Below are 12,335 nucleotides of genomic sequence, written 5' to 3'. Positions count from 1 at the left end.
ACTCTAAATTGCCCATAGAAACATGTCTCTATTTGTCAGCCCCACGAGGGAATGGTGACCTGGGTGTACCCTGCCCTCGCCCAATGTCAGCTGGGATTGACCCCCCGTGACCCGTTTTCGGATATGGGGTATAAAAGATGGATGGATGGACAAGGCTATGAATACACTAAGACTAACTGAGGCACAGGTGGCACAGAAAAAATGGCAGAAGACCACAGAGGCAGGAAGTAAAAACAGTGGGCACAAAAAAAAAACTACACAGAGTCTAGGTAGGAAGTCGCACTGTGGCAGATCATGTTAGTTACTTTTATACTAGTAAATAAACAGCTGTTAATGTTAATGTTGGCAATGTAGCAAAACTTGCAAACAGTTCCTTTAAACTGTGTAGGAAATTAATTAAAAGACAATATTCTATTGTCTATTAATTTATCCATTAATTATCCATTAAAATCACATGATTGAGGTAACACTAATAAAATTTTAAAGTAAAAAATAATGGACTGCAGTTTCATAGTGTATGGCAACAAGCTTGATACATTTTATACTTGAATAATTGGGAGTTAAAACAGTTCTATAAATAAACACCAGGCAGATGTCTGATGAGCTCCTGGTGTATTCAGCCGTCCCAGTGCACAGCAGAAAATGTTAGTTAGTCCACATGTCTGCAACAACCTCCTGATGTGCTTTGACATTCGACCTTGAGGTATGTGTGTGTGTGTGTGTGTGTTTGTTGCTATATGTGTGTATGAAAGAGACAGAGGGAAAGACAAGACAGAGTGACAGCTGACAGCCCTGCAGGCAGTCAAACAGCAGACTCCCTGCAGCGCTGACATCCTCCAGTCAGCAGGCTCCAACAGACACTGAACCAAACAATGACTGCCCATGCTCCCCGTGCTCCTCTTCTTGTGTATGATTGTGGATTTAATAACGCTCTTCATTTGCTGGCCCTTGTCCCTCTAAGGACTCTAAGGGCTCAAAGAGGCAACAATTCAAAGTACATGTTAGTACATGTTTTACGAACAGACTTGATTTTGCTGCACTGCTGCTCTGCCTTTGCTTCATTCCGCAGATGAACCATTAGATAATCCTACAAAGGCACTGTAGGTGCAGGGGACTCTGATTATTTGTCTCTTGGGCCCCTCTCTGTGTCGTAGTGTAACAAAGGCTATGCTTAAAAAAAAAAAAACAGAAAACAAAACACCACCTACCACCTCCAGGAAGGAACATTATTTAATGATTAATAAATAATGAATTAATTAATACAATGATTCCAATCAGTTTCATTTCAGAAGGCATGACTTCTCGAGTCAATTGATCTCTAATTTCTACTTCAAAGAAACCTAGCAGGACAACGACTAAGTCTTAATACAGAAATTTATCAACTGCTAATTACTGATACAGAGTAAATGTAATGTTTAGTCATCAGTGAGATAAAAAATGGAGCAAAAGAAGAGTGTTAATAAATAGCTGGTGAACTGTCTAATGAGTTAGGTGCGGTGGAATATGATTAGGCTGTTTCATATATGGCTATGAATTGATATTGAGATGTCTATAAATGAAGTTTGATGATAAAGATATTATTTTATCTTGACATCAACCAAGTCATGAGAAGAACAGTAAAATAAGAATAGTAAAATCTATAAAGTGAAATAGTAAACTCTCGCCTACTGTGAGTTGGCAGGAGATTTTTCCTGATTGGAGCCTGCAGTGGTTGTTGTTGAAAGCCAAAAACTTTTCACAAAGGACTCTGAAGTGGATTCCCTGGAGTCTAAGTGTTGTTACTGGGCAGCTGGATAATAAAGGGAACATCACAGGGCTGGACTACACAGAGCAGGCAAAACAAGGCCATTTATCCTGCTGATTTGACTGGTGGGGTGTGGAGGTGGGTGAAAAAAAAACACAAACTCATAACATAATATTTAATGGACAATTACTGCACAAAACATGACATGATATGTGTGGGCCTATTAGATTCTCAAAACAATACTAAAGACAAAGTGCAAAACAGATTGAATACCATAATACCACACGTACAATACACCCTAACCACCCACTTAGCTTGTGCTGTGTTTCATGCTTTTTTAAATGTGGGTGTGAATGATGCAACGCAACGGACGTCACTGGTCATGTGACATGCCTCGCAGCTTCGGTGTCACACCTAACATCACTAGATTTTTGGTTATTTCTTGGTACTGCTTTGACTTTTTTGTACGTCGGTTTGCATTATTAACTGACCAGCTTTTGTGTTGTCTGCATTTGGTTCCAGTTTTCCTTCCAACTAATTACAAGTATGTACATTTTTTCATCAGCAGAGTTCAGTTTAAGTTCTGATCTGTTGAGTTACACAATTTTCCATCTCTGAGTTTAAACAAATGACAAATGACGACTACATTAGCTACATTTTCTTAAGTTACATTCCAAAGTTTGACCTATATTAAAGGCCATATAGACTGTGTTTGAGTCAAGATTGTTTTTGTTTTTTTGAGACAGATAATGGAAGGTCCATCTCCACATCATCATATTCATCATCAGAACCATGAATAAAGTATTTAATATGATATGAGAAGAAACACTGATACCTCCAAAAAAAATTCCAAAAGTTATATTCAACAAGGTGAAATGTAAACAATATGATCACATGACTAGAAAAGAAATAAACAATATTAAAGTCAGACTAAGGATATACTGTATCTAAGTGCATCAATTATCCTTAAGTTTCTTACTGAGTGAGTATTTTTGGTCTTTGTCTGATGATCAAACTATTATTAATATATCTGTGATGAAGATAAAAAAAAAGTTAATGTCAGCCTGTTTCTGCAAAGAAGACATACTTAATATGTGACTGAACCTGACTGAAATTATGATTAATACTGAACAGTGTGCGGATCATTTTTCTAATCAAAGACATCAGAGGATTTAGTTATTATTTCCAGTTGTCGTCAGGGTCTCCTCGTGTTATTCTGAGCTGCAGCGATGAGGGAGAGTCAAAGCATCAACACTGCCATGAATCCTGCCAGACTGTGTTTTTTTGTTTTAAATCCTTGTTAAATTAAAATTAAGCTATAATGGTTATGATGTAGTTATTTAGTGTGATGAACCTTCCTCTGTTTGTTAAAACCTTGATTTTAAAAGAGTGGACATGTGCTGGTCTGGAGCAGCAAAATGATTCCACTGATTTATACACTGCAACTACTATTTATCACTTCATTGTAAACTCTTTTGTTCCCTTTTGTTCCCTTCCCTGTAGAAATGATCAGTCTGTTTTTCACTAATCTGGGGCTGCATCCACACTGCTGGAGTTTAATTTTAAAACGTATCCCTTTTGCTACATTTACACCTGCTATCCACACTATACTCTGGAGTTTTCAAGCACCTGAAACAGAGACTTTTGGAAACGCAGCTGGACCCGTTTTAGTTTGAAATCTCCAGGGTTGTGTCGTAGTTTGGGGACCTTTGGGAACGACAACATCCACCGTCACTCCCTAATTGAGTCTTATTAGCCGCAGCTACCAGTGGTGAAAGCAACATAGATAATGAATTACAAGTGTTATTGACCTTGTTGTCTTTGCAAGCAGCTTGTGTTCAGTTTAATTCTGCATTTTAACACTGCACCTGTCTTTGCAGTGCAACTGCAGAGTAGACAGGTGTGTTCGTATGGACAGAGATGTTTTCATTTTAAAACAGATGTAGCTTGAGTCGTCAGTAGTTGGGCTGTTGACAGATTTCCTCTGAAGTTAACCTGCTCCAGAGCATGTTAAGACATGGTAACCCATGGGTTTGACAGGTAACCCTTGAGTTACCTGTGTAACCTCAAATCCTGCTTTGTAGTACAGGCCTCTATTCAAAAATAAAACTTGTTAGTGTTATTATTATTGCGGTACAACACATCAATAAAGGAGAAGAACAGAACATGTTAACATTGTTTTCTCTGCAATAGTTCAGACAATCCTGGGGTGGTTCACTTTTACTAACCCTTCAGACTGGAATTGGGGGCTCTTCAGGGTGCGCGAGGTAAAGCTCATGCACCCTTCAGTCATTCATTTTAGAATGTAAAAATAAGTAATTAGAAGTGGAGGGAGAGGGAGGGGAGCAGAAAGAAGGTACGAGTTGGGAAAAGCAGATGAGAGGGTCGAACTGATTGAAAAGACGAACAGAGACAGACTCAATTTACTCATAGCAAGATGAGAAATTAAGAGAAATGTGCTTTGGCCAATTGTGTATCCTATAAGTAATGCAAGTGAGCTCATTAGCTAAAGGGCTGCATTTTCCTCAGTGGGCCTCTCCACACTCTGTTTCAATGCTCTTAAATAAATGGCTTTAGAGGCTTTAATAGAGACACCCCGCACAGCCCAGCCATTGAGAGTCCACTCAAGAGTGCTGTTTTATAATGGCCCCCATTTGGACTCATTACCGGAAGTACCTTTTAATTCATAGTGTTGTACTTAAGTAAAGGTAAGAGCTGGGCTTTGTTGCAGAGGAGTGACTGTATTGTGAGTGTATTGTACTGTGAGGAACAAAAAGGTGAACTAGTAATGTCAGTATGTGGCAGAAAATGGATTTTGAGAGGAGTGGGTCTCGATGGCTAATAGAGGGCCAAAGTTTTGCGTGATTCCCATAATAGCAGCAGTACTTTAAAGACTCAGAGGAAATGTGAAAGAGAGAGATTTGTTTTTTGCTTGTGTTGACAATGAGGCTGTTGCTGTGGCTGTTTCTGTGATTCTCTATGGAGCTGGGCCACCTGAGAATCATAGCTGACGATCAAACTGTCAGCTGTGACTATATGAAAATTGTTGTCATTTCCATAACCACATGTTCTCGTACCTGAACAACAAAATAGGTTGTTATAACCTTCCAAAACCAACCGTGTCTCCAAGAAATTAGGTTCATATATTACTAAATTCTTCCCCTAACATTTACAAAGTGCTGTCAGTACCTAAACATAACCATAAAAAGACTGGACCGTGTATGTGTGTGATCCGTTGGCAGTCACCCAGCCACCCTGCTTTCCCAGGAGCTGCAGGGAGGCAGAGTGGTGCTTCCAGTTCACTGAGCCTTGCCTCCATTATGGCAAAGAAACTGCATTTATTACAAGTATCCTTGTCACTAAAGGAGGCAGAAGAATAACTAAATATAAGACACACTAAGCAAGAGAGAGCTGGAGAGGGGAACGGAGAGAGAGAAGTTGTCGGTAACTGCTAAAGAAACTAGCAGTTCTGAATAGCATGTAAACAACAGGAATACGAGCAACTAAACATGAGGCAATACGCCTACTGCAGCACAGCAATAAAATTCCTGTTAAGAAATAAAGGCTTTCTGTCCACTGAAGCACCAGAGGGCTTTAAATTTGAGATGATGACAGGAAGTGTAAACAAGAAGTGAACAGGAGTGTAAAACACATCACCTTCTACTGATGAAATATTAACGTTTAGAACTGTCAAAAGAAAGCGTCACTGTTAACATTTACACTGCCCTCAAAACACATGCACAAAATGCACAGTGTGACAACAGAAATAATAACATGTTTATTTGAAAAATAAAAAAAATAGTAAACAACTGAGTACAACTGATACTCAAACTGTCTTCACTTAAACTGTGTAGCCATAATTCTTTGTGGTCATTTACTCTTGAATAAACAAACCAAAATATATTTAAAATCAAGTACGCCCTCAGAAAGGCTTGCCTCTCCTAATGGGGAGCAGTGTAGCCCCATTCTTTATTGTGATTTACTCTGTACATGGGTAAAAAAAAGATCTCAATTATCTGGAAACATTCCTAAATCCGTCTTAACTCCTTGGGTCTTTTTAAAAAAAAAAAAAAAGATATATCTTTAGGGCTTTTACTTCACTCTAACTTGGACAAGCCAAAATGTATTTAAATCAAGTGCACCCTCAGACAGGCTTGCCTCTTCCAATGGGGAGCAGTGCTTTCATGCTTTCAGTTTTTTTTTCTTTCACATCTACATCTCCTTGAATTGCAGCCTCACACCGCTTTGCAGAGGCCAGTACTGCCTCCTCACTGGGCCTTTTGGAGAGTAGCTCCTGATACACCTTGCAATAGCTCGCTCTCTAATTGGTGAAGTCAACACCACAGTATTCCTGTCAGTGGCATGCTTGTGGGAGGCCCTGGTCATAGCTTTTGCCTTTGGGAGCATTTTGAGGATGGATTTGTAACCGCTGTACGATGTTACTCTGGGTTTGTACTGGTGAGGAAATAAAACAAAATTATACAAAGCTTGAATATGTATCACTGCACAGTGTGGCCACAAACTAAATTATATGCCAACGCATTAGCATATCATTTACCACTCCACAACCTAGGATTTGTGCTTGCGCTTCTTTGAGGATGAGGAAGATGAGGATGAAGATATGGATAATGAATCAGAGGTTTCAGAATCATTCACAACTGGATCATCCATGTTCTTCCTTTGGTTGCACTGAAAAATAGAAATAAAGAATAAATGTGCTATATATATGTTATATGTGCACTTATTTAACACAGTAACAATTGATTTATATTCTATAAACATGGTGGGAATTATACCACAAGAAAGTTACGGATTTTCATGCATTTACATGCAACACAGCAAATAAAAAAACTCACATTTCCAAGTGTCTGCTTCATCACGCTGACTGTAGCGCAAAATTTCTCCCACTCCCGCAAATATGAAAAAAAAAAAAAAACACACCGCATATCAGCTAACAATTAACGTTATGTGATTAGCACAAGCAGCTAAACACTGCACAGTGTAAGTATTAATACATGTGTATACCGTGTTTACCGTGATATTGCTGCGTATTAGTTGCATGTTAGTTGTTGTTTCTCTCTCTCTCTCTCTTTCTATTTACCACCATGAAAAGCAGCAGCTAAGAAACTAAACCAAGGGACATGTTGTCTATCATCTCCCCCACTCTGTTTTATCACAGTGCAGCACCTACACACAGCTAACAGTGTTTAAATGACAATCAGCTGGTCGGAAAGTGTGCCTGCACACGCATCGGTTATGTGCAGTTATGAGACTATGGCAGGGCAAATTAAATTTAATATTAATTTCACACTACAATATAATAGACATAAGTTAATACATTCATGGGAAAACAACACAAATATAGTCTTGACACTGACGAGGGCATAAACTCTGTGATTGCTCTAAGGACGGTCGATCACAAAGATCCTCGTCCATCAGCACAACCCTGAGTGCCATATTTAGATATTTAATTTTAAAACTTACAGCAAGTCGCTGCCAACCAGCTCACTGTTGAGTGTTAAACAGCTAGCCTGCAGACTGCAGCTGGCAATGTGTGAATATTTCTTCCTTTGTTTTTGTTGCCTGTTACTTTGCATTTTGTGTGAAAAATTGATATTAGGTAAATGTGAATGTTAGCAACTCATTGATAAATGTTTATGTTAATTATACTTTAAAATAAGGCTCCCTTTCAGCAGTTACAAATGGTAGTAACTCATTACTAAGATTAATGAGTAGTAAGCATTAACTTGAGCTTGGCAAATAGTGAGCCAGAATCAATGTATGAAAACTGTTATAACTTGTTTATAATAGTTATTTAATGATTTATTAGTGTTAACAACAGAATTATAACCTAATTATAAACCATTTATAAATCCTTTATAAGGGGAGTAGTCTTATGGTAAAGTGGCACCTAATGAAGTCTTATGCAAGGTTTAACTTGGTCATGTGTTTTGTGGTTGTACATGATTGAAAGTTCATTTGTGATGTTCACAGCATTTTTTAAAAAGCATTTGAATGTCAGATCTCTTCCCAAACTCAGTGCACATTATAGTGGGAAACTCTGCTGTTGAAAGTTGGAAACCCTGTTAGCTAAATGTTCATCCTTACCTTTAGACGAACGAGCAGCAGCAAGTATCACATTCTGACTCTTTATCCTCTGAAATGAATTAGTCTATGACATATGAAAATGCTAAAAACGTCAAGGCTGGCAGGGTCTGCCAAAGTAACACTTCTCTCTACTGACCAGGCACCTTAGGAGCAGGATGCCAACAGCTGAGCTGACTGCTGGTCTCACCTGCAGGCAGGTCTTCACATCCCTGTAAATGTGTATGTGTAAACCTATGTTTACTGTCACCTGAAAAAAACATCACCTCATCTGTAGTGTTGCTGCTTATCCAAATCAAGCCCACCACTGCCCCTGGTGTCCTGGAGCACTTCTGACATAGGAAGTCTTTGTGCATGAGTTTATATGTAGCATGTAGTCATATGTAGCATATTTGTATTTTTGGGCTGCATTTCCCTTAATGTTCACATTTCTTCTCTTGTATGTGCTTGTCCTTTGGGGGCCACCGTAGATTTGACTTTTCAACCAGGGGAGTAGTTTAAGTAGTAGGCTATTGTAATGTGTGATGACAATTATAGCATTTAGGAGTGCAAAACGCTAATCCAGCCCAAGCCTAAAAGATAGCTGTCAAAAATACAAAACTGTTGATGGTTTCACACGTAGTGAGAAGACAGAAAGATACAGGAAGATAATAACTGAAAATTTCTGGATTGTCCCAGATTGTCTTTGGATGCTCTGTGTTCCACATCGACAGAGAGGGCAGAAGGGATGAGGAACAGACCACATCAGATGTAAACTGATGTAAAATGCTAGGACTGTCTGGTCTGTGGTGCACAGTCACTTAACTGAGCTTATACATAACTGTGACACAATGATTAATGATTAAAATTTCAAGTGTGCGCTGATCTGAAAAATATTCTACAGAGCTCCTTGGAAACAGACAACTCTGACATAACAGCGTCCGATGATAATCTCATAATATTAGTCAGTTTATGTTAAACAGACAAATGTAATGCAAGACATTAAAAGTGTTATTCAAATGTTTGTGTCTGCCACATGCAGTTTTCAACAATTGACATCTTGTACCATTTGTTCATCTGGTAGTTTGCTTCCTGAGTTAATTTGAGCAGAGCCACACTATAATTCAACTTATTGAAATCAGATAAACACACATCCATGATGGTCTGAATGTGCATGAGACACACTATTGTTCCACACATACATACGAACATACACACCCATGATGCACAGTTTACTCACACCGAGTGAATTGAAGTTATGTCCCTTTAATTTTTCTGAATGTTGCATGTGCTGCATCTGATCAGGATGCGTCCTGGGTCATTGTGGTGAACCCCCACCTCAAAATTTGACTAGAAAAGACCTTGATGATGCTTGATTGCATCAGGAAGTTTTGAGCTTGAGTTTCCTTTTCACTCAACACTGTACACAGCTGTGCATTCAATTATATTATGTTCAATTATATTATATCTCAATTTGCAATTGGATCAATATGACAACTTTGTATCATAAGAGTGAGCCATATCGAATAATGGTCTGATTCATGTGAAGTAAGTAAGTAAATTGGGGAAAATGTGACTCACTCTCTTTAAACAAACAAAGTACACAAATTAAATGGAAACCAACAGAACAACAGAATTTAGGGTTGAGAATTTCTTTTCTTCAGACTGCGTGGCAGTGGGTCATGCTTGATTTTCTTAACTTACTGCCTATAAATTGGAGGTCTCCCTTCAAAATCTCATTCAGATTTCACTCCGCGAGGCTCAGGTGAAGACAGGGAGTGTACTTAGACAAAGAAGCAATGACGCGCTTCTGCCAGTCAGAGAAAACTATTGATGCTATTCAACATTGATATTCAACATTCCTTTACCAGTGTGAACACAAATGCACCCTGGGCCACATTTTCAACTCCCATTAATCAGTTTCATAATGAACAAAAAAATATTTAGCTATCTCAAATGGCTAAAACCTTATTTCACTGTAGAGCTGTGCACAGTACATTGATTTACTGAACCCTCCCTTGCCCAACTCTCCCTCTCAGACAGACACACACTTTGACAACAGACCCATCGGACTGGCTAAAAACAACAATGCATACATGTTTATCTGCATAGTGAGCACGGGAGTGAGATCTAACCACAAGTGGTCACTCGAGGCGCATGTGGAAATGTATGTTAATGCAAGGTGTGAACTGATATACTTAGCTGACCACATCAGATCACTGAAGACGCGTGTTAATGCCAGGTCTGAACAGGGCATTTGTCAATCATTCTTGCTTGAAAACAGGCATTTGCCCCGTCCAATGAGACCAAGCAAAGGGGGTTGGGCCCTTCTCAGCCAATGTCATTTGGCTGTGAAAAGTGTGAAATGTGAAAGAGTGCAGGAGGAGATCAATACTTTTTGAGATGATGTTAAAAGGTTTTTTAGACATATGCTTCAGTATGATTTTTTCACTGTTTAAAGAGTAAAAGCACAATATTCCATTTGGAGACCTTTTTAGAGAGGTTTGAGGATGCTAGTGAAAAAAGTCCATAACTCCCTTAAGGTTGCACCTAGAGGCCTGAATTTTCTTGTTTTTGACAAGATGTAGTAGAGATGATGATTTCATAAAGTAATTCCTACCATGTATGAACTGCAACAACCTCCTTCAAATATTTATATTTCCTGGAATTACATACTGAACAACTCCAGACAGCTCTTCCGTTGTACAAAAAACAAAGGCAACTTAGAATACTAAATAGACTATATTACACCCCATCACAGCTGTACATAATGGGAATACGGGATAATGGTAAATGCATTAAGTGCGGTGCTGCTGAAGGAACTCTGCTCCATATGCTGTGGGAATGCATTAATATGAAAGATCTCTGGTTTGGCATAACAAAGTAAGTGATGATGAACACATACCCATTCCACTCACACCTCAAACATGTATACTGGGAAATTTGGATAAATTCAGCAGAGTTCCTTCAAAGAATAAACATGTCTATCTCTCGTTATGTTTGGAGGAAATAATGAAGAAGGTAATTATAAATAACAGGATTGCTTCAAACAGACTAACAGAATGGATCACTGAAGCAATAGAAATGATTAAGTTGGAAAAGGCAGCTTTTAGACCGCAAAATAATGAGGCAGAAAATGATGAAATTTGGGTGCCAGCGGAAAAGTACCTGATGTCAATAGAAAGGAGGAAAAAAATCTGACCACCATTCCTGTTTTTTTTTTGTTTATATATATAAATTATATATATTTATATATATATAAATTATATATATATATATATATATATATATATATATATATATATATATATATATATATGGCTATTTACCATCTTAGTATTGCTCTTTCTGTTATTATTACTATTTCGTTTTGTGAAACAGCTGAAGTTGAAGGGGGTTGTTTGATTGTTAGAGGGGTGCATTGGTTAAGTGTTGGTTTAGATTTTAAATTGTTTTGGAATTGGAATCGGGTTAGAAATGACAGACTCACTTGTTTGATGAAGTATTATGTAATTTTTGATCTGATCCTCTGAAGTTAACATGCGGCAGAGCAGGTCAGGTGTTCAGCATAAGTTACCATGGTGATTTGTCCCAGGAAGAGGTGAACCATTGTCATTAGCATGAAAATCCAGAGTTAAACCTGAAGTTACCTGGCTAACCCCAATTCCTGCTTCAAGGTCTCTGGAATGGGAAAAACAATGTATAAGATGCCAGAATGAAAAATGTAAACACAAACCACTCTTTTAAAATAAATTCATTTAATTCAGAGATGATTTTAATATCCATGTGGTCTTTCTCACCCCTAAAATCCCCAGCGGCCGAAATAAAGTGACAGGAGAAAACAGTTAAAAGGCACACGGAAAACACTGGGAACTGCAGGGTAGCGGAGGACCGCTTCCAAAACACTGAGCCTTGCCTCCATTACGACAAATTAATTACTTTCATGACATGTATCATCACTGCTAAGGGAGGTAGAGGAATAACTAAACATAAGAGGGAGGGAGAAACAGAACTCATCAGGAACAAGGCTTTGTGCGAGGATTTCAATTTTGGGTGGCTCTTGTAATTACAGAAGTGAATATTGTTTTTCATCCTTTGACGTTTCAAACTTTAGTTTATTAGTTTAAACAGAAATGACTGATATGCTGCAGTGGAGGGGGGGACTAGGTTGATTGTGACACTTTTAAAATCTTTTTAATATTTTCAGTGGCGAGATAGATTATTTTATACCCGCGACAGTTACTTTGTATTTATTACAAGCTGCACATCCAGGTATATTGCTCAAATCATGTGATTCAGGCCTGCTATGATCAATACATAGACCAATTCATTTAGAACGGTGACATTTTAATCTATTGAAGGAAACACTGTCTTCTTTGGATGATCTGGCTGGATTATTATTTGCTGACTGCAGGGACAGAGAGAGAGAGAGAGAGTGAGAGAGAGAGAGAGATCAATTGCTTTCTATTTATTTATCTATTGTAGATTGAAGTGGTGTGTCCTCGTG

At 38.4% G+C, this 12,335-nt stretch overlaps 2 pseudogenes; both read right to left on the bottom strand.

Annotated features, from left to right (window-relative positions):
• LOC139628719 (uncharacterized) overlaps positions 1 to 12,335 on the bottom strand; it is a 212,742-nt pseudogene that overhangs the window by 112,794 nt on the left and 87,613 nt on the right.
• Positions 5,213 to 6,641, bottom strand: LOC139628722 (coiled-coil domain-containing protein 106-like; annotated as a pseudogene).

Source organism: Trachinotus anak, unplaced genomic scaffold, assembly GCF_046630095.1.
Source record: "Trachinotus anak isolate AG129_WGS33_773 ecotype Australia unplaced genomic scaffold, CSIRO_AGI_Tana_v1 ptg000012l, whole genome shotgun sequence".
NCBI lineage: Eukaryota > Metazoa > Chordata > Actinopteri > Carangiformes > Carangidae > Trachinotus > Trachinotus anak.
Note: the sequence above shows the minus strand (reverse complement) of the source record. Positions and strands in the feature narration are given on the sequence as shown.